General features: G+C 39.2%; 1 long non-coding RNA gene across 1 annotated transcript; it reads right to left on the reverse strand.

The window, feature by feature from the left end:
* Nucleotides 1-1,143: 1,143 nt before the first annotated feature.
* LOC130417773 (uncharacterized) lies at nt 1,144-24,275 on the reverse strand. Its single transcript, XR_008906220.1, has 3 exons — nt 24,089-24,275; nt 23,858-23,930; nt 1,144-2,148 (listed from the first exon to the last, which is right to left on the reverse strand). It is a non-coding gene; the product is annotated as an uncharacterized LOC130417773 (long non-coding RNA).
* Between the last annotated feature and the right edge of the window lie 60 nt (nt 24,276-24,335).

Genomic DNA, 24,335 nt, shown 5'->3' on the forward strand with positions numbered 1-24,335 from the left:
GCAGTAAGGTGACTCAGCGTAAGTCTAGGTAATGGGTTTCCTCTTCCTGTGGCCCGGTGCGTCCTGCCTGACAGACCCGCCCACATGGCCATGTGGACCCATGCCTACAATAACAGCCTCCAACATGCAGGCAAAGGGCAGCAGGTGAGGATGGGGCTCTACGTCAGCGGTCGTATTGTCTGAATCTTTGACCACGAAACAGGAGGATGTTTGTGATTGAGACGGTTTCTATCTCGCTTTCGTTTCATTAAAAAAAGCCCCTATGGGAAATTCCTTCGCAGTTAAGTCACAACATTTCCCCTCACTGAAAATAGATTATGAAAATGGCTGGGACAGAACATTACTTTGATTCAAAATGGTGCAAATCGCACTTATCACGTCATCTCCATTAAAAACAACGGGTTAGGGAATGTGGCCAAAGGCGATGGATGCACAACAATGTGTTCCATCAACACTAAGCTGATGCAACAGTGAATATCAACAATAATATTTATCTTGTTATGGTTCCGCATTTAATAGAGTTCATTTATATCCCGTTGCTTCAGTTCCCTGATCCTCCCCTGACAACAACTGCTCTATTTTTGAGGCTGTGCTTCCTGAGCTGGTTGATTGCTCGTAAAATTTAGTTATGGATGAGTGACACCTGCTGGTGGTTATCTTAAGCAATGCATCAAAAGCATCTTCACGCCCTTTGTGCAAAGGTAACACAAGGCCATGAAGAACATTTCAGTCACTGGGCCAATTCCAAACGGCACGTTTGCACCCTTGAAGGGCACTGCGGGACAGGGCAGGCTATTAGAAGCTAATAATGTAGTATGCATTCTCAAACAAAAGGCCATTTCATAGGGATGTTCCCAAATGCACAGACAGAAAACACTTCAAAAAAAAAAAAATGTGTTATTTTTGTGTATATTATTCTGGAAGATGAGAACATTTATCTTTAGAAAGTTGGATCTCATCTAACTATTTACACATCTCAGTCATGCACCGAAAAACGTCTGTAAATATTCTTTGGACCACAAAACCAGTCATAGGGCTCAATTTCTCGACATTTATCCATCCTCAAAAATGAGATAGTTCGAGAAATGTCTCAGTGGTTTTGTGTCCATATATTGGAAGACAATGGGGGCAGTTGTTGTTTGGTTACCAGCATTTTTCTAAATATCTTCTTTTGTTTTCTGCATAAAAAGTAAAGTCACATAGGCTTGTAAAAACATGAAGGTAAATAAATACATTTAAGTTTTTGGGTAAATTGTATCACATGCTTTTCACATTGAGACTGTAATGACTCATTTCACTTCATATGACTCATTTCAAGTCCTCTGCCCAGAACTAATGTTTTTCACCCACTGTTTGTGAAAAACTGTGTAAATAGCATTGTGGGAATATGTCCTGGCACGGTCTACTCCATTTCATCATATCCTTCCTTGAGATTCATCACAGGAAGAAATAACAAAAACGGTCAACTTCACATGCAAGTGCAACCACTACACTTACCACTTACAAATACACTACCAAGCGGCTACAAATAAAGAATACATGCATATGAAATCACTGCATCACTTACGTCACTATATTTTCTAATTTGTTATAATCCCTAACGTAAGCAGAAGCGTCCTGTGAAGCAGACAGTGGAGTCTGGCTCCATAAGAACTTGTGGGGAGTGGATTACACATGCAGCTCTCCTAAGCCCAAGCAGCCCAAGAAGAATTAAGGACAGTTAAATATCAGCCACTAAATGAGATGTAAGGAAGAGAGGGACAAAATGGGCTCATAAGACGACCGAGATGGTGAACAAAAGCACAAGAGGGGGAAGGTGGATTGTTTTTTCTGGTCACTCCGCCTTTCTGACATACCCGCTGAACACAAATATCATTCATTAACAGTAATCTGCCATTTTAACACTGATATATGGTCCCTAAACACCAAGCCACTGGTTCACATGCATGGCTATAAAACAAAGGGACAGTTTAAATATGGACCTGCTGGTCCAGAGATGACTGGCGATCCGTCTCTCTCTCCCTCCTTCCCTTCATCCTCTCATCCTTCCCTCAGCAGAGCTCAGGTGCCGCACCATCGCTCCGCAAATGAACACATTTCCAGCGACCAGCACCTCTGATAGCTCTATGATTTCTGTCAGGTCAACAGCTGGAGAGAGATAGAGAGAGAAAAGAATCCTTGAGCCTAAAATAGACCAGTGCAGTGCATTTACGGGTTAACAGAGTCCTTTGTTTGCATACAGGGTCATGCTCGTTTGACTCTTATTTTCTATGTTTTCTTTTTGCAAAATCCCTCAATAATTCTCCATTATATTTTTCCATAAGACGAAATGAAATATTAACCAAATTACAACCAAATATACTTAATGTCTAAAAAGATGACATCACTCTTAAGGGTTCTTTATCTGTAAAAAAGGTATGAAAAGAAATGGTTGTTTTAAAGGTGCTTTAGTTTTGGTACGATCTATTGCCAGAAATGCAGTAGCCTATAATACACATAACTGTCTCCAGATCTGTATAAAAACCTTACATAATGAAGAGTTATGTTTTTATAACCTTAGAAGGCTTCTATTGACGGGTCCCCTTACATGGAATTCCCCATGTTGGTTATACGGTAGACCAAAATGGACAAACTTCTCTACAGAGCGAGTTTAGTATATACATTATGGCAGAGAAGCGAAAACTTGACTACATCTTAGTCCTGTGTCAGCCGCCGTGTTTCGATAGGGATGGAGTGAGCTGTTACTTGTAATTTGCAACCTCACCACTAGATGCCGCTAAAATAAATACACTGGACCTTTAAGAACCTTTGAACGTTTCTTTGGGGAACCAAAAACATTAAGTCATCCCTTTGCAAACACTTTATTTTATACCATTGATTCCTGGTATTATGCATCCTCGGCCATGAAGTCTTATTTAAATGTTAATATGCAATCGATCATTAACTTTAGTCATGGTCACTACTGCTCATCCGATAAATTCTTTAAACTGACCCGATGTGCAATGTTTCAAACAGCACTATTCATATAGCACAGCTACTCTCAATAAAGCAATAGCCTGGGGTATAGTTTGGATAACCATCAAATTAATAATTTAAATAATTATCCAAATAGATGCATATTGTGATTCACACAGAACATTTGCATTAGAGGGAAAGAGTAACATGTCCATGTGCAAATAATATACTCCCAGACGCAAAAAGGATATTTTTATTTACAAAAAGTAAACAACACTATCTACTATGTGCGTGCAAACAGCATCTGCCGTCTTTATTGCCAAATGTTTCCTCAACTTTTTCCCCGTTTTTGCAAGACATCTTACACACATATGGCAGCAAAACAAGAATAATGAAGCTATTGGTCCATTTAAGCCATTTGAACCTGCATAATGAAGAATTTAAGATTCCTCCGAGAGGCTCCTGGTGTTGCGGGAGGCAGCTAAGAGCGTGAATCACAGTGAAACTCAGCGCCCATCCCAGTTCTTCTAATGCGGACATAAAGCCTGCCCCTACCAATGACTTACTGCATATCTTAATCAAGTTAGCATCCAGTTATTTCTGCTGGCAAATAAATATTTCTATAATGCTATACATCGGGCTCTTTCCCATCAGGGCCGGGCTATTAAAGTGATTACATTAGAGCCCCAATAGCGTGAGAGATGGACACGCGGCGACTTTTATGTGCCGGTGAGCCACACCACACAATTACAATCGCAAAAAAGTCATTTGGAGACACCGCTATAATATGAGAACGGACGCGGCGAGCTGACCTTCCTGTCCTCTCATTTCAATGCGGCCATTTTGTTTGGTGCCGTGAGGATCCATGGTGGCTCAGGGGGTAGTTTGTCCTCATTAGTGCGGCTCTGAATGGGAGCGCGGCGCGGGCGTGTGTCCGACACAATCTGATAACACGGCACAGGAGCGGGGAAAATCAATCCGTTGTCAGTGTGACGAGGGGAACCGTGAGGAGAGATGGCTTCCGTGGCACGTGAGGAGAGGGGTCGGAAATGTGGGGTTTAAGTGCGGGGGCCGATGAGTCATGACGTTGGCACTCGAGCTAAAGCGATGATGATTTTGAGCGAGGAATGTGCTGACATTTTTAAATATGAACACATACGGCGTAGGCAGACATACACACCGCCGTCATTGCAGAGGAGTGAATGAAGAGGGTGGATGAATTGAAAGCTCCACCGTTAAGTTTATCATTCGAAGTCATCATGACCTCGTTTTTTAAGATGATCTTATGAGTAGTTACATTTTGCAGTGCTTTATTTCCTCTCCATCTTTCTGCTCTTATTTCTTTTCACTTACTTTCTATCTCTCTCGTTCTTTCATAACTAATCAGACATTCAGTCAGCTATATGTTCAAGGATCAGAAGTGTTCCGATAAAGACGGATCAGAAATGATCAGATATGTAGTACTATGTATGCATGCATACAGTATGTACAGTATATGTGCAGTGTATACAGAACTCTGATATACAGTATTTTTAGATCAAGATATAAACTGTTTCAGCGGAAACAACATAAATAAACTTATGTGGGCCAAACTCAACTTCCGGTAGACCTCCGCAAAGAATCAAAAACTGTTGAATAGTTTCAATGTATTCATAAATATACAATGAAATATAGATGAAATATGAATAAATGAAATATAGAATAAATAATGTTTATCAAAAAAACAGACCGTTAGTTACTTCTGGCCAGGCGCCTCCGTTGAAACAGTCTATACAATCTAATTTTTAAAGACATTTTTTTGCTGCCATTGACAATACTTTACAACAAACGAATATACATTTTTAAATTAGCCATCATACACACAGGCCGGCTGTTCGCATTAATTCTTACAAAGCTTGACTTCACCTTCTTTGTTCATCGTTTGTCTCCCTCATAAAACGTGCATTAAATTTATGAAAATTGTGTTTCTAATATTCCTAGAGCCTAGCCCATAACGGCCTTATTAAATCAATTGGGTATGATTATGCTGGATAAAAACATCAATGCCAGCCTGTAATTGCATATTACAACGTTATTTTCCGCATTGATATTGATAATATGTATGTTTACATTTCGCATGATTAAAATCAATGTTGTAAAGTGAGTTATGACAGCTCGTGTTGATGAGTCACATTTATGGAGCATGTTTAATAGGGTAGTTGATGCTCCACATAGAGTGCTGTCATTTATCTCCATATAGATGGCTTCCAGAGGCAGAGCAAGACGATTCTCTCTCTTCCTCTATCTATGTTTCCTACTGTATCATTTTTTTATATATCTGCCATTTCACATTTAATTTCCTGCAATGACAACAGAATAATGTTTTCAATAATATTTGTTTTTAGATGGAGGGTTGTTAAACTTAACTTACCAATCATTGTAATAATAGGATTTAAGTTACCAGTCTGTTGACTCGCTTTGGACAAACAAAAACCTAAAAAGTTGTTTTGAATGCAATATCCATTATCAGTTGACAAGCACAGTTTTAAAACTCTCAATTTAATTTTAACAATTTCTCCACTTCTGTATATTTGTCTCTGATTAAATCTTGCCATTACATCCTAGCATTTGCACTTCCATTCCTGCTTGAGTGACGCGCCCATCACCCAAATGAGATTGGACTCCACCGAGGGATAAATGTCCCTCTCCAAACTGTTTTCCTCCCTAAATAGCTACAGCATTTTATGCTGCCACTCGACGTGTGTTTTGTTGGTGCTCGGCACCTATGACGGCCTCACTCCTAATTGTGTTAGGGGCTCTTTGGATGATCCGTTTTACTTTGGGATGCAATGTTTGCTGCATGTTGCCGTATCAGGTGCCTCTCCTGCAGTTTGTGTGTGTAACCAGATCCTCCTCAGGGACGCGGCTGCAGTAAAAACAGAACACATGCGCGTGGGGACACACAAACGCCTGCATCCCGCCATCTGAAATGATGACTTGATATTGAAAGTGTCCCATCACTCACTAAAAGTGCAGGTATATTCCTTTGAAATAACAATCGGAGAGAATTTAACATGATGATGAATGCTCTTCGTGCTTTATGAAGACACTTCTTCATTTGCAAGTTGCTATGTAAAAGTGTCTGCCAAATGAATAAATGTAAATGTTATGAGTGTATGCGGAAAGCTACCTTAATGAAACTTTCAAAGAAATACTGAATTCTTGCGAAGTCATTTTGTGAAGAACATATTTTTCTGAATTAAGACCACATTTCGAACCCGGGAAGGAGATTGTGAAGAAGGCTTCATACACCAAAATGTCTCCACATAATAGATATGTGTGGGGAAAAAAAGCACTTTTACGATTAATCCATTTTCTTTGTTATTAAAAAAAGCCTGTCTATTATAAGTACAATTACTAAGTATGCTTTCTTGACGCCATGACGCCAAGGTCGAGGTTGGGCCGCTGTGGAGGGATACTGAAACCCCCCCTCCACAGTTCTCTGTCTGCTCTGCTGGTGAAGCTTTAACTTTAATTAAAAGTTTCTTCCCTGTAGGTGCCCTACATCCCTCTTCAAGGTGACTGAGGAAGAGAACGAAATGGTTCTAAAAAAAGAGAAGTGGGAATAAATGATGGAAGTGTGTGAGGGGGCTAAAAGCCAGAAGTAAATTGTGCCAGAGAGGAAAGATGTGACACCCATAGAACCAGAGCTTTCACGTCAGATCTGATGTTAGACAACATTCAAAGTTTCTTGGGGAATGGGACTAAAAAGGCAACAAAAAAAAGCAATAATTAATTTTGATTCATCTGTTATATCGCTGATGTCCTTCCAAAATCTCGAATGTCCAAATTGTACGTTTTAAATGATTAAGTACTCAGTTGTTGAAGTTGTCAAACACTTCTTAATAGTTTTTATTGGTCAAATAATATTGATTTATGGCAACAACAAAAAAATCACAAAATATGGAGATACAAAGCTTCAAAAGCACAGCAGCGATGTGTGTAGTCGACAACTAAACCGTACATCTATCCATGGTGTGACAGCCGAAATTTTGAAAAAACTAACAATGAAGATAAATCTCTCTAATGTTATTTTATATCATACATATAAATATTACTAAAATTAAATAAATATGATGTTATTAGCGGTTAGACGTTTTGCTGTCACGGACACTTTTTATTTGTCAACTAGCCTTGTACACTTATGATGGTTTTATTCAATAGCTTCCTGCAATTTTATAAATATTTAAAATGTTGATAAAACACTGCTGGGAAGCCTTATAAAAGGTACATTTATGTCAGACGTTTAATATATTTTATGTATTTTTTCTTTTTAAATATTTTGTTATGCGAAACTAACATTTTTACCCAAAGCTTCCAGAATCAATGCATATCAGATACAGAGGAGTTTGAAACCAACTTAAAGTCTGTGCCTCAATATACAATCTTAATGTTGATAAAACCTGACTTCTTTGCGCGACTTTTCTTTTTTGACTTGTTCATCAATCACGTCTTGATAGACAAAGTTCTATCTCAGAAGAAATAGGTTGATATCAAGCTGTTACCGAGGACAGATTTCTACAATTCTTTCATCAGTAAGTGCTCAAACACTATGTAAGTGCAGATCATAAATCATTCTTCTGAGTCATGATTATCAGACAGCAAGCATCTGTCTGGTAACACTTCCCCTCCCAAATGATAATTGAGAATCAGACTCCGTGGACGTGGCACCACCTCCCCGAGCTCATCTTTAGGGGCGATCCGGGGCTCCCCTCTAGTTTAGTAAAAGCAAGGGGAGCGAGATGGAAGTACGAGGGGCCGCAGAAAGTGCGTTTGGGGGGTGGGAGTGAGCGGCTGGGTGGGGTTGAGGACGAGGGAGCTCTATGTTTCACTTAGTGTCTGTCTCCCGGGCTGGCTCGCAGCTGAGCCCTCCCGTGACTGAGACTTTATCTGCGTTCAATCATGCCGGAGCTCCAGCAGGCCAGATCGTTGGCCACCCCGGGCTCCCGGACAGTGAAATATGGCCACAATTAGCCCCGGACACAGTTCAATGATGATAAAGCGCATTCGCACCTTTTACGCCATGATTAAAAGGCCTGCCCACTCAGCCACTGATAGAGAGAACTAATTTCACATTATTATTATTAACATTACCATCCCTTGATTGTAATGCACTCACCCATTTTTTCATCTCACACTCTCTCTATCTCTTGCTTTCAACCGAGCCTCGGATAGATGCTGGGGGGCTCTTTATCATTTACACATCAGTGGCCGTGCATTGCTCCGCTGTCTGCCCCATTTATTCTGCCTTTCTTTTCTATGTATACCTATAGCACTCCATCTTTATTCACATCTATCAGCGAGTATGCAGGGCGGCCCATCTGCCCGGGGCCACTTCTCCAGTGCCAAACAAACAAGACACCTGCAGAGAATATTACACAGCTCCGTCAGCCGAGAGCCGGCTGTGTCATCTGCACGGATATGAACCCCCGCTACCGCAGCAAAGGATACACGCGTACAATCACAGCCCACTACCAAAAAACAGGCGTTGGGGAAAGTCGCTCCTCACCCGAAAAGAGTTGATAAATGGAGGGGCCGTAATGAAATGGAGACATCAAGGAGCATGAAAAGGAGAGGAAGAGAGGGGTGGAGGTCCGGGGGGGTATGTGCCGTAATCCTGCAGGAAAAGAACTGTCTGTAGAAAAAGGCAAAAGAACAGGGGAGTGAGAGAGAGAGAGAGAGAGAGAGAGAGAGAGAGAGAGGAATAAGAAGGATCGCCTTTCGTCTGTGTTCCATCAAGGGAGAAATTACACATTTACTAAGGTTTTTTCATAGGACGACGGCCCCCATAGATCAAACCGCTGGATGTACGAGCCAATTTTCAACATGAAATATAGACACCGAGAATCAATTTCACCTGTGTTTTCTCCCCCTTCTTCCGTCAGCGCTGACGTCCCCCTACTCTCCCGGAGCCGTGGATAAGACCGTGCTTTATGTCACACACTGTCCAACACAACTCTATTACAAATGTGAAGATATAAGTATTTTAAAGGACTTATTTAAATAAATCATGCTACATGCTTTGAGAATTGAGTCTGGAAAGTTACCTCAGGTAAAAACCCTCTTTTCGTTATTTTACGAAGCAAATCCCGAGCTTATAAGGTAGGAGAGAGAAAAATCCAACAAGCACACATATAAAAAGTAAATGAAGCAAAAAACAAAAATCAATAAAAATATGTATGATTTGATTACCTGGAAAATATAAGCCCAATTTGCATAAACAAAATAACCCCCAGTGCAAGCGTTTATAAATAACGCCGCTGCGTCACATGAGTGGAAATTCGGGTTCCCAGTGGGAAAGTTAATTAAGACACTCGCAGCACATATCCAGACATTATCTGGGGAGCGTGAGCTCATGATAGCCAGATTATTCTCTTTGTCTGTTGTTTATGCAGGGGTTGAGTTTACGACATGTGGTAATGTTTTTAACGCGCAGATTCGCGAGCACTGCGAGATGCTTACACAGCTGTGTGTTCTGCACCTGGACTGCAGGAAGTGACTCAATCGGCCCGCTTCCGTTTTGCAAAGAAATACACACAGCGGATGTATAGTGTGAAATAGAAACTGATAAACAAAAGAGAAAAGATTTTACCTAGAAAAATTGTTTAAGAAAAACACACACAAATAATAATAATTCTTAAGTATTTAAAGCTGTCCAAAATTGACATTGTAAATTTAAAAATATTTCTGTTATTAATAATTTCTCATATAATCGTATAAAATTCTTATAAGAAAATATTATTTCTTAACATATCTACTTTGATTAGTTATTAATCAGAACCACCAACACTTTTATTGGAATAAAAACAACATTTATTTAAATTGTAAAATTTATATATATTGTAATATAATATTGTATAAATTGTTATAAATAATCAGGCCTTGACTCAACATTTTCTATTGAAATCTAAATGTTTCAATTGGTTCAACCAAAAACGATCACTTGTGGGATCAGATAGCTTCTTCACCTTCAAAATGAAAATGTCCTTACCCTGCTGTCATTTTAAACCCGTATGACTGCAAAACACAAAAGAAGATATTTTGAAAAATGTTTGCCCATTGACTTCTATTGTATGGACACAAAACCAATGAAAGTCAATGGTGACCAACATTTTTTTGTTGCCAACATTTTTGAAAATATCTTCTGCAGAAGAAAGAAAGTCATACAGGTTAATAATAACAAGAAGGTATGTCAACAGAAGTTTAATTTTTAAGGTAAACTATTCCTTTAAATTTACAAAACACGTCGACGTAGCCATTCACTAAGACATTTTTACAGTGTACTGTTATGTAATTTAGATCGACAGAAAAGAACAAAAATGCTGTAAAACATTTCCAGACAAATTACACAACCTAAAGGTTTTTTCCCCATGTGCATTTGAGGAACATTAAAGCTCGACTTGCTTTTTAGTCCCATTTTCGATATTTCATCCGTTCATATTTTCCCCTTGGGCTGTACACAACCCCCCAACCCGTGTCTCTCTGTAGACGTGACAAGTGTTCTCAAGCTGTCTCCACTGAAGTTCACCTACAGTCATAGTTTCTGTCAGAACACAATTACTCCACATCCAGGAAAGGGGCCCGGCGATAAGCAGTGGGAGGGGCTTCATGTAAAATTCACTTAGGTGCCATATTTTTCCTCCCGGACAAGATTAATTGTATTATAACTCGTTTCGGGGAAGAATAATGGCACGGCCGCCGTTCTTCTCAAACACTCCGCTCACGGGTATTTCTTAATCCATCCTGCAGAATTGAGGTTAAGAGGGGATCTCCTGGAGGTTATCTGACTCCTCTACAAGAGCCAGCAGAGATTGATGGGTTGAAGAGACTGAGATGCTATGGTCATATTCATATGGTAATGCCCCATTGTCACAAGCAGCGCATGGTTTTCTTAATCTCGGCTGAAGTGAAATTGAGCCGAGCGCTTTATCACGTGTAGCGTCGATGCGACCGGAGATGCCACAATGCGGCGCGTGCTCAGAATTGGACGTGCTTTTGTAAAACACTGATTATTTGCGCTGGATATCTGTGAAGAAAAATGATAACTCTATCCGTTACTTAAACGTTTTGTGTGTGTTTTTTCTACAGTATGAATTCTAGTAAAATGAATGACAAATAAACAAAACAAGCCAGTGTGATAAACGTTTTTGAAGCACCATTCATGGATTACAGATAATATATCTCTTGATTCTGCGTTCAGATTCACCATCAATATACATTTAACAATGTAAATATTATTGAATGTAAATCCTTGTAATTTATTATGCATGAAGATGTCAGACTATTCATTGCATGACCATGACTAATAACATTGAGTTTTAATAACTGGCTCCATCTATTGGTCTGCTATGTAGAATCCATCCATGATCTTTCATTGACTGATTCTATCAAAATGATTTTGACTGACATTAAGCTGCTTCACATTAAAGCTGCAATTTTTATTCCTTTTTTAGGTTAAAGCTCGTAAGATTCACAACAGCAAGCGTTCATTAAATGATGATGAAATGATCATTAAATGATGTCTTCGCAATGATGTCATTTGCTAACATTTTTTCAAATATCTTTGTGTTCAAAGAACAAAGAAATGTATACAGGTTTGGAAAATATTTTTGGGTGGAGTATCCCTTTAAGTAACCTTTAAGAGTTTAAGGGATCAAAATTCTGTCATATTTACTCACCCTCTTCATATTTTGAAGAATGTTTATTACCGAACAACGGCGGTACCTAATGACTTGCATCGGTTTTGTATCTATATAATAGAAGTGAATGGGTACCGTCGTTGTTTAGTAACCAACATTCTTCAAAATACCTTTTATCTTGTGTTCTGCAAAAGAAAGTCATAAAAATTACATATTATTACATATTATATATATACTCCTAAATTATGGCAGAATTTTGATTTTGGGGTGAGCTATCCCTTTAAGTTAGTAAAGTTACAAATTGCAGCTTTAAAGAGTACATGACATGAGATCATGAAATTGACATTTCATGCTGTGTGTAATGTTGCCGTTTTTGATAGTAAGCAGTCTGCCAACTTGTAAATCCGAAGGTGAATGAATAACAAAGTTATTGTCTTGGGAAAGGGAGTCAACTTCGAATCACGCAAGCGAGTCGTCCCCCGAGTGATTCGCAAACTGCCACGTATGTACATCACTACATATAGTACTCGCCTACGTTTTGCTAAGACTGCCCGCAAAAACTTCACTCTTCTCCCCCAAACATTGTAGCTGGTTCGCCACATTCGCGGTAGACCATTCACAGCAGATTAGACCATCTGACCAATCACATGAGACTAGGCTAGCAGAAAGAAGGGGATTTGACAGATGAATTGCGGAACAAATCATTTGCGAGTCAGTCAAGAAGTTATGTAAGAATAACTATTGTAGCAAAATATTAGTGTATTGATTAATGTACATAAACTTGTTGTTGGACGCTAAATAAACCAAAGTAGGACCTAAAAAATCCTTAGTTATGTACTCTTTAAGCATTTTATTTAAAATTACAACCAAGTGCTGGCAAAGCAAGTGTGAATTTCCAGGGACATTTCCTATCCCTCATTACTGTCTCATCCCTCGCTCTTCCAATAAAACGTTATCAAAAAAAATATTTTTACCAAAATAACATCCAACCTGATAAAGTTGGTAGGGTGACTTCCGCAATAGCTGTTCCTGCAGTGTCATGGGTACAGATAACTGTGGGAGGACGTGATTAAGTTGATGCAGTGTTTTTGACTGCTGGTCACTCTTTCAGCACCCAAGTGCTTGTGCGTGCATTTTTCTCCATATCATCCGCACACTCCCCAAGTCGCTAATCAATAGGCGTATTAATCATTCGGAGGTAAAAATGTGACAAACCAATTATTAATCTGCCCTGTCAAGTCCAATACAGTAATGAATTTACTAAAAATGGTCTTCACTTCATCCATTCATTAACTGCTGATGGGTGGCAGACTTCACAATGTCACTGGATTTTCCCAAGTATTGATGCTGGCCTGGCAGCTAATTTACAACCTTACCTCTTGTGCGGAGCCGTAGTCTCTGCTAATAAAATGAATCTTAATAATCTTTCAGGTGCCTGTCGGACAGCAGGTTGACCCACCAAACCTTAGTTTGTCCACAGACTAACACCCCTAACAGGCTTGTACACAAAATGCATATTACCATGTGTGTGCATTTCAGTGTGTAACAGAGTGTGTGTTGGTTTACTCTGTACAGTGGCGGTAGCTGACAGGCAGAAAAGGCAGGTTGCACTCTGGGAAGAGAAAGCCGCACATTGTCATTTCCATAGCGGACAGCCATTTCGCTGTCTGCTCGCTAGACATGCACAAACACACAGTAGCCCATTAGGTTCACAGTCGGCGACACACAAGTCCACAGACCCACAACTGTCAAAACAGGAGGCTCCGACTTCCCTTAATCATTTACTTACATTACGTCTTCATCAGGTTTTATTGATGGCTGTTTTACACCCCACTAAACCTATTGACTACATAGAGATCAAAGACAGATGATGCATTGAGAAATCATTTACTGGGTGCAACTCTCCCTTGTAAGTTCAATTAATGATCATTCCATGAGGCGAAGAGCACGTGATTAATTCCCTGAAAGCAGAGTGATCAGGACTTTCGATAACAAGCCCGGTTTTCGGTTTCAGCGAAGCCCAGTCGTCTCCCAGACGTAAAGCCTCTTCGCGTCCGTCCAAATCAGCACGTTCGGCCCAGACTAAGATCATGTACTATTTATACACTTAGTGTTGTCGAATGGCGAACCCTCTCGCAGCCCCGCAACCCTAAATTTGCATACAAATGAAGTTCTAAATGGGCTCAATGACATAATTGACTTGCAATTAGAAATATTCCAGAGCTGGTCACTTTGCAGTGGACAGAGCACGAGCAAAACCAGGGGAAAAAGGCCTGTTTAGCATATTAATGAAGCTCATTAGCTGTCACTTCACTGAGCTGACAAGAGGACTTATATATGCAATGGCCCCACAGCTTAATTTGAAATGTGAGTTCTCAACACTAATTGTTTTTGAGCATGTTTCTTTAGACCATTGAGGAAATTGTGTCATTTTGTCATCTGCGCGAGAACACTGCGGGCGATACAGACTGCACATATCAAATCTAATATCGCCGTGTTTCTTTAATTCAATTGGCATTCAGATGCGGAGGCAAAGGCATAAAAACAGATGAAAAACGATGAGCACGTTTTATCCTGTACATGCATGTTAGTCGAATCAAAGCAAAATAATGAAAACGAAGGATTCCACGCCAACGGAAAGAAGCATTGTGGCGGTGCCACAAACATTGAAGGTGTGAGATGGTAACACCAAGGCACTGATGATGTTCTTACTCATCTTATATACAGTACATCAAAATATACCAATACCATATTTTTAAAAAAAAAACGCTAAAAAGGATTTTTTACCACAAGGCCATAGAAGAACATTTTTGAGTTCATCGAAAAAAATACTTTTTTCCACCATAAAGAATCTGTTCTGCAACATAAAAGTGTTGTATGGGTGTTAAAGGGATAGTCCCCCAAAAATGTAAATTGTTTCGTTGTTTACTCACCATCATGTCATTCCAAACCTGTATGAATTAGAATTTTAAAGTTTTACATAAATAATATTGCATATAGGAATTTATAGTCAGATTAATATTTGACTTGTGATTCTCTCTCCTTTATCTTAAAAGTGAGCTTTCACTATGCATGCGTGTGTGTGTGTCTATGTGTGTTAGTACGTGTGCCTGTGTGTGTTAGTACGTGTGCATATTGTGTGTGTGGAGCGTTTGTGTGTGGATATGTCTGTCTTCTGTGTTTTTTCTTGTTTTTATAAATAAAGTTGAGTATGAGTTAGGGTAAGTATGACTTTCTTTCTTTTACAGAACACAAAAAATAGATTTAGAAAAACGTTGGTAACCAAAAAACACTGACTTGCATCTTATGGTCACAAAACCACTAGAACATATCTAAAATCTTCTTTTGTGTGTTACCTAAGAAAAATATTTATATACAGGTTTGAATGACATGAGGTTGAATAAATGAAACAATATCAATATTTTTGGGTGAACTGTCCCCTTTTAGGACCATAAAGCCCAACAAAAAATCTATATTTTTAGGAGTGCATGTCAAAAACACATTATAATACCACGATGTGTTTGTAAATGCGTAAAGTGCACTGCATTACCTAGCCACAGTTTACAGACAATTGAATCAAAACCGAACTGGATAGAGTAGTCAAGATGAAAAGTCTGTGTTTGAACAGCATCCCAAAGCCGGTGAAATTGTATGAGATACAGAGCTATCTTCCCTCTGTAAGTGACGGGCCACTGCAGCTCTCCACTGTCTGGAAGGGTAAGAAATGAAGCCAGGCTCTTTTGTTTGTTGGCTGCCTAATTATCCACTGGTGTAGTTTGTGCCAACCTCTGAGTGTGTGTGTTTGTGTGTGTGCCGAGAAGGCTGGTGGTTATCGCGACAGCTTTAGCACCCCCACATTGTAAACACCGGCCCCAGTCGCTTCTCCCGGCTTGTTAACATCATCTGCGTCACTCAGCACACCGTTACTGTCAGGTCCTCGCTGCGCCTGCCGCAATCAGCATTAACCATGTCAGCCCCTTAATGGGCCCGCAATAAAACCAGCTGACAGGCCAGCCAGCGTCGATCCGCTCCTAAGACAAACTGCCTTGCCGCCCTCCGCGCGCAGACATGCCCACACACACATACTGTAGACACGGGGAAACGTACGCACTCTAGTTAGCTCACAGACACACACACAGATAGCGTCTCATCACTCGCCATCTCCCCAGCCTGCCAGACTCACTAGCGCGATGGAGGTTGCGCTATGAGATTATAATAACAATAACAGGGCCAACCAGATCCATTCTCCTGTCAACAAGTGGAGAAAAGCCACTTGATAACGCTGCTCTTTCCAAGCTGCCATTTTTCTACCATTCACTGACCCTCCACTGGGTTTGTAACTGCACTCGCGAAAAATTACTCTATCATATCTATAAAACTGAGGCAGTTTTTTGTGAACACACACACTGTCGTGCCTTTTCTCCTTCTGTTTTTTTTTAACAATGTGCCGGCTGCATAGTGCTTCTCCGGCTGAATCCTAGCTGATGTCATTATCCCATCGAAACGGAGACGCTAAGAGCTTTAACCCAGTATTTGTTGTTTGTTTTACACTTCATGTAAGTGATATGCACTTGCGTATGCACGCAGGAGCGTTCAGGAAAATCAAATGGCCCTGTGCATTAGACGACTGAAATCTAGACACCAGTCATACAGTGTGCGGTTATTATACAAATTGGTGGCTTGTACCTTGGAGGGGATTGTTATGCAAGGTGACTCGCACAACACACATTTCATTTATTGGTTGTGTGGAAATACTGATAACACGTCGGATAAAATGACACAAAGTGCTTTTTGTGAAATTGAGCCATATCTGAGACGAGATCTGAATCCTTTGCTCACTTGACTCCTAACTTTTAATGCACCAACACTTAAATTGTTGTGTATTTACAACATCTCTTAAAGTGATAGTTTACAAAAAATCTGTATTCATTTATTCGCACTTATGTTTTTCAAAACCGATATATGACTCTTTTTCTGTGGAACGCAAAAGATATTTTGAAATATGTGTCCACACAAAGGAAATTAATGGGGTCAATGTTGTTTGGTCGCCAACATTTTTCAAAGTATCTTTTGTGTTCTGGAGAAGAAAGAAAGTTATACAGGTTTGAAATGACATGAAGTTGAAAATAATTTCTTTAATTAGTGTAAGCTTATCCTTCAAATCCCAAATCATGGGATCTTCCAGTAGCTCTTTTACTTTATCTGTGACTGCATTGTGCAAATCCCCTTAAAGGACCAGTGTATCCAAAAATAAAAATTCTGTCTTCATTTACCCTGTTCATTACCCTCGAGTTGTTCCAAATCTGTGTACATTTCTTTGTTCGGTTGAACACATAGAACGATATTTGGAAGAATGCTTTCAAAACAACAGTTCTTGGCAGCCATCGACTACCATAGTAGACTAAATTAAAATTGTAGTCAAAGGTGGACCAGAACTTTCCTACAATCGTCCAAATACCTTCTTTTGTGTTTATCAGAACAAAGACATTTACACAGATTTGGAACAACTTGAGGGTCAGTATATGAAGACAGAATTTTCATTTTTGGGTGAAAAGTTCCTTTAAATATGATATGAAGCCCATAGAGAGGAATCAAGTTTGTGGATGGAGACATCGTAAGGCAACACGAGTCTGCTGCAGCATGTAGAATCTATATGTACAGAAGGGTAACTATATTGGTGCTGATTAGTTTATTGATCTTTGTGTTAGCAGGTAATGGTATAGGCAAAGGAGCTCACACAGAGGATACCAGTCTGATAAAAAAAAACAAATCCAGGATCACTGTACTGAAATCAGATGGCTGACATTCAGATGTTCACATGACTTCACCGCGACGAAATTCAACGTCCCTCAGCATGGGTCATTCAGGTTGAAGACGCTCTCACGTCCGGTCCCGTCCATGGGGACATAAAAGCAATGGGACGCATGAGCATGTCAGATGCTGGCCTTTACGTAAACGGCTCTCGGGGCACAAAGGCTAAGTATCTCCTCGCCCCCAGCCGACGGCTGCTTTTTCGGTCGGCGCACCGAGACGATGCTTCTCCAGGTAGACCGAAATGGCCACCACTACGAATGCGCTTGACCTTTCCCTCCCTGCTCTAATCTGATTGTGTCTCCTTTATGTAATCAGCCGCTAAAGGTCACAGAGCTATTTAACATGGGAACCCTTTAGCTATGGAATTTGCCTTGCAGTAAATTACCTTTATTATGTTTCACTCACATGTCACCCATGCAAAAAGCTGCTTAACTCGTTGGGTGTCAAGAGTCTTACAAGCGATAATGTTAATGGTTAATCGTTACTGTAACACTGTCCCATTTCAGGGTAAATCATTTGATATATCGGTAAATGTAATGAAGCGACAGGGTTTTTACGTGAGCGGTACTCTGTCTCGTACTCTGGTCAAGCAAATTTAATAACACCTCTCTCAATGTTGTGTATTACTTAAGTATATTTGAGGAAGCCATTCATGGTTAATGTAACTCGGTTGGAAGACAAGGCCTCCCATGACGAAATAAGAGGCTGATCATAGTATGTGTCCATATTTATTATTGTGAAAAGTAGAGCTTCGGTTTATATCAAATCCATAAATGCAAGATTGTCAGAGATAAATATGACAGTAGAAATAAAATGTCAGGCTCAGTATGACATTTACATTTGGCCAATGTCAGCTCTGGAAAAATGATGGATTTGTCATTAAAAATACGGTCAATGTTTTTCTGACGGTTGTTTATAAATATAAGTCAATTACGTCAGGGACTTCCTAATGTAAAAATTCACTCCCATGGAGTGAGAAACAGAAAATGCTAAAAGGTCTCTTCTCCTCTCACAAATATGTGCTGTATTACCTTATGTCCCACAGACAGTGCAATACTACTCCATGTGAAATAAATCGACTCCACACCGAATTAAGACATTTTTCATATTATTCTTTAAATTAAAGCCATCGAATAACATTTGAAAGCAAAACGAGTTCCTAAAAACTCCTGAAAACAAGTATCTGGTATATGGACCCTTTTGTAAAGTTGAACTTTAGCACTGTCATTCTCACGAAACCCCCTGAAACATCATGGCAGTAAAATATTTTAATTATCAGACATAATTCAGCCATAAAAAAATATCATATTAAACATTATTGTGTTCTCTACCCTGCACAAAGCATGATTTTTATGAATTATTTATTTAATTGCTTTTTCTTTTGAATTTATCATTACCATAACCATACATGTCAAGATTTGTGTAACAAAATCCGGGAGACCCGCCGGGGGTTGGGGGAATGGGAGGATGGATGTAGAGGGGGTTTGGTTGGCTGTGCAGGGCAAATAGGGCACCCTCTGTTATAAGTCATTTCAAATCCTTTAATTACTTTAAATAATTTGACATGAAAATTCTTAATAATCTTAATCTAAGAGACTTTTTAATACAGCTGATAGGACCATGAATGGTATATCTGCAAGGTATCATCTTACTTTAGCATTTCAATTTTGCCAGAGATCTCAACGTGAGACATGAAATAACTTACATCTAAACACGGTTTAAAAAAGGACGACCAGTTTGTCCCTTCATGCGTCCCGTAGTTTGGTTGTTTTAAGTTTATTATAACTTTATCATATATTTACATGAACCACTTATGATCACAGAATGGGAAATATTAGAAATAAACGTATCTGTTTTTATTTAGAGTTGTCTGCAGAACACAGCACTTTTCACAACACTTTTTTGGAAAAGCAAAGAAGTGTAACAACAACGACAGCTAGTAGACTACTGCATTTTCCCGTCGATGAAACAATCTGTCGTCTTCAGTGAGCGCGGACACAGACTGTGAGGACTGGAATATTCAGACATTAGATATGTTATAAGATTAAAGGGGTCATATGGTGGAAACAAGTTGCCCATGCATGTTTTAGACACGTAAAATTGCTAAAAGGCATTACATTTCCGTGCAGTATTCGACCAATCAGTACGCAAAAGGGACCTGGCCAATCATAGCACACCACACTTTTCAGAGCGATGAGCTTTGTAAAATATCAGCGCGTTTCATAGAGGCGGAACATGCACGGTATGTGGAAAATACAGCGTTTTTTAACCTTAAATCATGTACACACATTGTATTATGTCTAAAGCAAACAATAATATTCGTTTTAGCCGAGTCAAATCAACCCTTTTAGTTTTTTGAATAGATGTGAATCCTCTCTACTTCAATTCGACAACTGTCTATTTCGGCTACCAAAGGGGGCCAGCCTGTGCTGTGAGGGCAATTGGGCAGTGGCTCAAGCCACAGAGCCACACCCTGAACGTGTTCCCATCGGTCTGGGAATTTCAAAGGATAAATAACCGAAATAGGGGGTTTCAAAGGAGAAATAACCAAAACGGGAGGGTGGAGGGAGATGGGTGTGAAAAACTGGAGTATTGAAAGGTATGACCATATTGCATCCCGGTTTGTCTAAGTGCATTATATGTTATAATTTATACATGTAAAAAGTTCTACTACATGTTCTTAAATGACGAAAAAAAACTGACAGAATATTGATGTGAAATAAAAATGAAGAAACAGTGGAAAAAGTGTCTATGAATGATATTTTCATGCTCTGTAACAATTTTATTTGTAACAGTCGTATCCCTGAGAAGCTCCTTCAGTAACAGATTGTTACATCACATTTGCCAGTACCTTTCAAATTGTTACCAGGTAACAGATTACTTTTCTAGTTTAAATTTCTAGTTTAAAAAGATATTTTTCTAGTTTAAATTGTTACATGATGTATAATTTCTTTATTAAAATATGATTTGTTAATGTCTTATTATGTATGATTAATAAACACTTGCTTAGGCATCATGACTTGGTTCTTTAAGCAAAACATGCTATGTAATTGACAATTTTGAATGGTTATGGTAACGAGAATTGCCTTTTTTGTTAAAAAATCAAAATTGTGTTTAACTGTCAGTTAAAGTTATTTAATTCATTTAGAACATGCCATACCCTATTGGTTTTAATGAATGAAAAAATACACTTGCATGAACAAATTATCAAGAAAAACTTCAAAATAAGATTTTGTGTGCACATATCACACAATAAAAGGGATAGTTCACCCAAAAAACAATATTTGGTTAACACTTTAGTATAGGGAACAATTCTCACTATTGACTAGTTGCTTATTAGCATGCATTTTATTAGCATACTGGCTGTTTATTAGTATTTATAAAGCACATATTCTGCATGATCATATTCTACATCCCTAATCCTACCCAATACCTAAACCTCACAACTACCTATTAACTATTAATATGCACTAGATTAGGAGTTTATTGAGGCAAAAGTCATAGTTAATAATTTGTTAATACCGAGAATTGGACCTTAAAAAAAGTGTTATAGTGTAAAAGTGTAACCTTATCTTGTCATCATGTACTCACCCTCTTGTCATTTCAAACCTGTATGACTTTCTTACTCGCACAGAACACAAAAGAAGATATTTTGAAGAATGTTGTTAACCGGCCCCCATAGAGTGTCATTACAATAGAAGTGAATGTGGGTCAATGCTATTCGGTTACTAACTTTCTTCAAAATATCTTCTTTTGTGTTCTGCAGAACAAAGAAAGTCATAAAGGTTTGAAATGGCAAAAGGGACAGCAAATGATGACAATGTTTTTATTTTTACACTTAACGTCTTAAAAATGTTTGGATTTAGTTGTAAATGTTCTCTTGGCTGTATTTTGTTCTAACATTTGTGTAGTGTTAATAAACTGAAACTAAACCAGTGTATGGCAAAATAGTCTATCAAACCAGGACACATTACAAAACTTTTAGGACACTGGGTGGATTTCTACAAACTCCTTGCTTTTGTAATACGACTAGCCTACAGCAACCAGATTTCCTTTACCAAAGTGAAAACAGAGTATATGTCTCTTTGGAGGTCACAAATTGAAAAATACTTTTTGCTGTCCTTCAGCTCTCACTTCCATTTCAACTGCAGGGGAGCAATCTCCTCTCTGCCAGACTGTCACACACACCAGTAAGGCTCTTAAACCCCCACACTATAACACACCAGCACAGTCCTGAAAAGGGTCCAAATGAGATAATTCATGTCTGTTTGCTCTAAATGGGAAAGCATCGTTTTCTAATAGAATCATATTTCACCCAGACTAAAAGCTTCCTCAGGAACAATTAAAGATAACGAATGAACGTTGCCTTATTCAAACTGATCCCTCCACATATGCAGCCATAACTCTAGACCAATTGTAAAATTGCCTCTTTACGAATGTGCTCCTACGTTTAATATGATGGTACAGTCTCGTTCATTAATCAACTGCTAATGAGATTGAAGCCTCGCTGTTGACCAGGCCGAAGTCCTGCTTACTCAGGTTGTGAGAGCCAGTTTTGCAAAGAAAGGTCTTTTCCAATTACCTCGGCTCTACGTTTATGTAAAAGAGTAAATATTTATACACACGAATACTGACATATTGATACTCGAGTAGGCAAGAAAGCTACACCACACAAAAACAGTGCACACATTTTCCATAACACAGATTTGTCTACTAACATTTTCCACAAAAAAATATCGCTTTTGCACCGTCGCGCCAAACTGTTCTATGCATGGTTTGAAACAGTTAGTTATGTTTCCACGTGAGCCTGGCTCGACACGCCACGATTACAAAACTAAAGAAAAGCAATGCACTACCATCTACAGTAACGTGGCTCTGGTCGTTTAAAACATCCTATACATCAGGTAAGGTACAGTAGCTTTGGAGAGACCTTTTTACCTGTGTTATTTATTTTACCCAAGGCCTATTTTATTTAGACAATATTATTTAGACAAGCTAACACAATAAACAAAAATAATGCAAAGCAAACCGAGAAAAGAAAGTACTTCATCTGAGCAGCAGGAACCTTGCACAAATTCCTCGCCTAACTCTTCTTAGTTAACTAAATTAAATACTGGATAAAAGTAGTACAAGGAGATCATTCCCAGAAAGACAAGTGGTACAAATTAGCATTAAAAAGGTAATGCTCCCCATTGGTGTACTTTATCTTAAAGCAATATTAGACTACACTCTCTCCTCCAGTGTAATATGTGTAATATTCTTAAAACTTCTTCATGCTTATACGGTACCAATTACACGCCTCTATCTGATTAAAAGTGATGTAACCGTGCTGAAAATCCCCATCCCTCTGCAGTACTTATGACTATCTTGTCATTTAAATGAAAGATACCTAGCGCTGCAGGGCTGACCGGCCTCAATCTATTACCAAGTCGAAGATTTAGTGTGAAACTATTTTGGAATTTGAGCGCAATAAACTCTTTCTCTTACCCAAGGGAAAAGCATCTTGGAAAAAGTTGAGGAAACACGTTACTCTTCAAAAGCATCCGTAGATGCTTTCAGGATTGAAATGACCACTTTGACGCGTTTTTAAGGGCCGATCACTCCAGCCAGGGGTCAGGTAAATACTGTTCAGATCACGTAATGTGCCTGTAATATTTTGCAGATCATGTTTCTATTATTTAAATGACATTGCGCGGGGAAGAGAATCGCACTGGCACACAGAAAGGTTGAGCAGCGGAATGAAATGATTTAATGTAATGGGTGGAATAAATCGTCATTAGCGCAAATTAACTATTGTCAGCCGAGGTGATCTTGTTGGGTGCTAATGCCATTGGCAGCCTCTGAAGGTGGCAATTTACACGCAGGGGGTGGGGTGAAGTGAAGTGCACATCGGCATGCATTTAGCACCCAATGGCAGTCGCGGTCACAGTCATTCCATCGGGTTTTGTCTGCTCGAGTTTAAGTAGTGCCAAGATGAGAAATGCGCATGTTTAATTCACGCCGTTTATGTTTAACTTCAGGCCAGGAATGGGCCGCAGTCCATTAATTAGTACCAAACGGCCGTTCAAAACAAGATCTGCCTTGTACAGGTCGCCCATTTTCCAAGGTTTTAGAGGCCACGGTTTTACCTCCATTGCCTGCCAAACACCTTGACGGTGTAGAGGATCTGCACAATACTCTGCACAGCATCAGATCAAAACATCGAAATCTACTTTAATCAAATTTCAGTCATTCAATTCAATCATGAACAAGCACTTGCCAAATAACACTTTGTTTATGTTAAGCAAATAAAAACGGCATGTCACAAAACTTGGGTAATTCTCATTATTCAGGGTTAACTGGCATTTGACCAATGACATAAAGGCCTATTTATTAGAGTATTTTATGGGATTTAGCAGAAACACCCTTACCTATGACTGTATGACGACGACGATGATGACGTTGATGACAACACTGGAAAATAACCATTTCCGGCTCTCTTTTCTAAAGACACAAAACAAATGTTGAGAGAATTGAACACTGCCAAACAACAAGCATAACAACCTGCATGCTTTAAAAGAGACTGAATAGTTTAACAAAATTGCACCGAGTCTGCAAAGTGTAACACTTATCTTCTGTTGAATACACAACCACGCACTTACGCAATGACAGCTGTCAAAAGAGCTACAGGCTAATGTAACGGGTTTTCACTTAAAACCCGACTGCTACAAAATAATTTTAGATACGAGCTAACTTCAGGTTAGTCAGAGACGTCCCTTTACAATCTAAATTAGGCGCAGGGTGCATAAAGAGGCTAAAACTCGCATAATTCTGTGTGTATGGCGGCTATCGCTACTACTGAGGAAATGAGGACGCGGGAGTAAATCTCCAAATATGGTCATTCCGTTC

The sequence above is a fragment of the Triplophysa dalaica genome, chromosome 3 (assembly GCF_015846415.1).
Source record: "Triplophysa dalaica isolate WHDGS20190420 chromosome 3, ASM1584641v1, whole genome shotgun sequence".
Classification (NCBI taxonomy): Eukaryota; Metazoa; Chordata; class Actinopteri; order Cypriniformes; family Nemacheilidae; genus Triplophysa; species Triplophysa dalaica.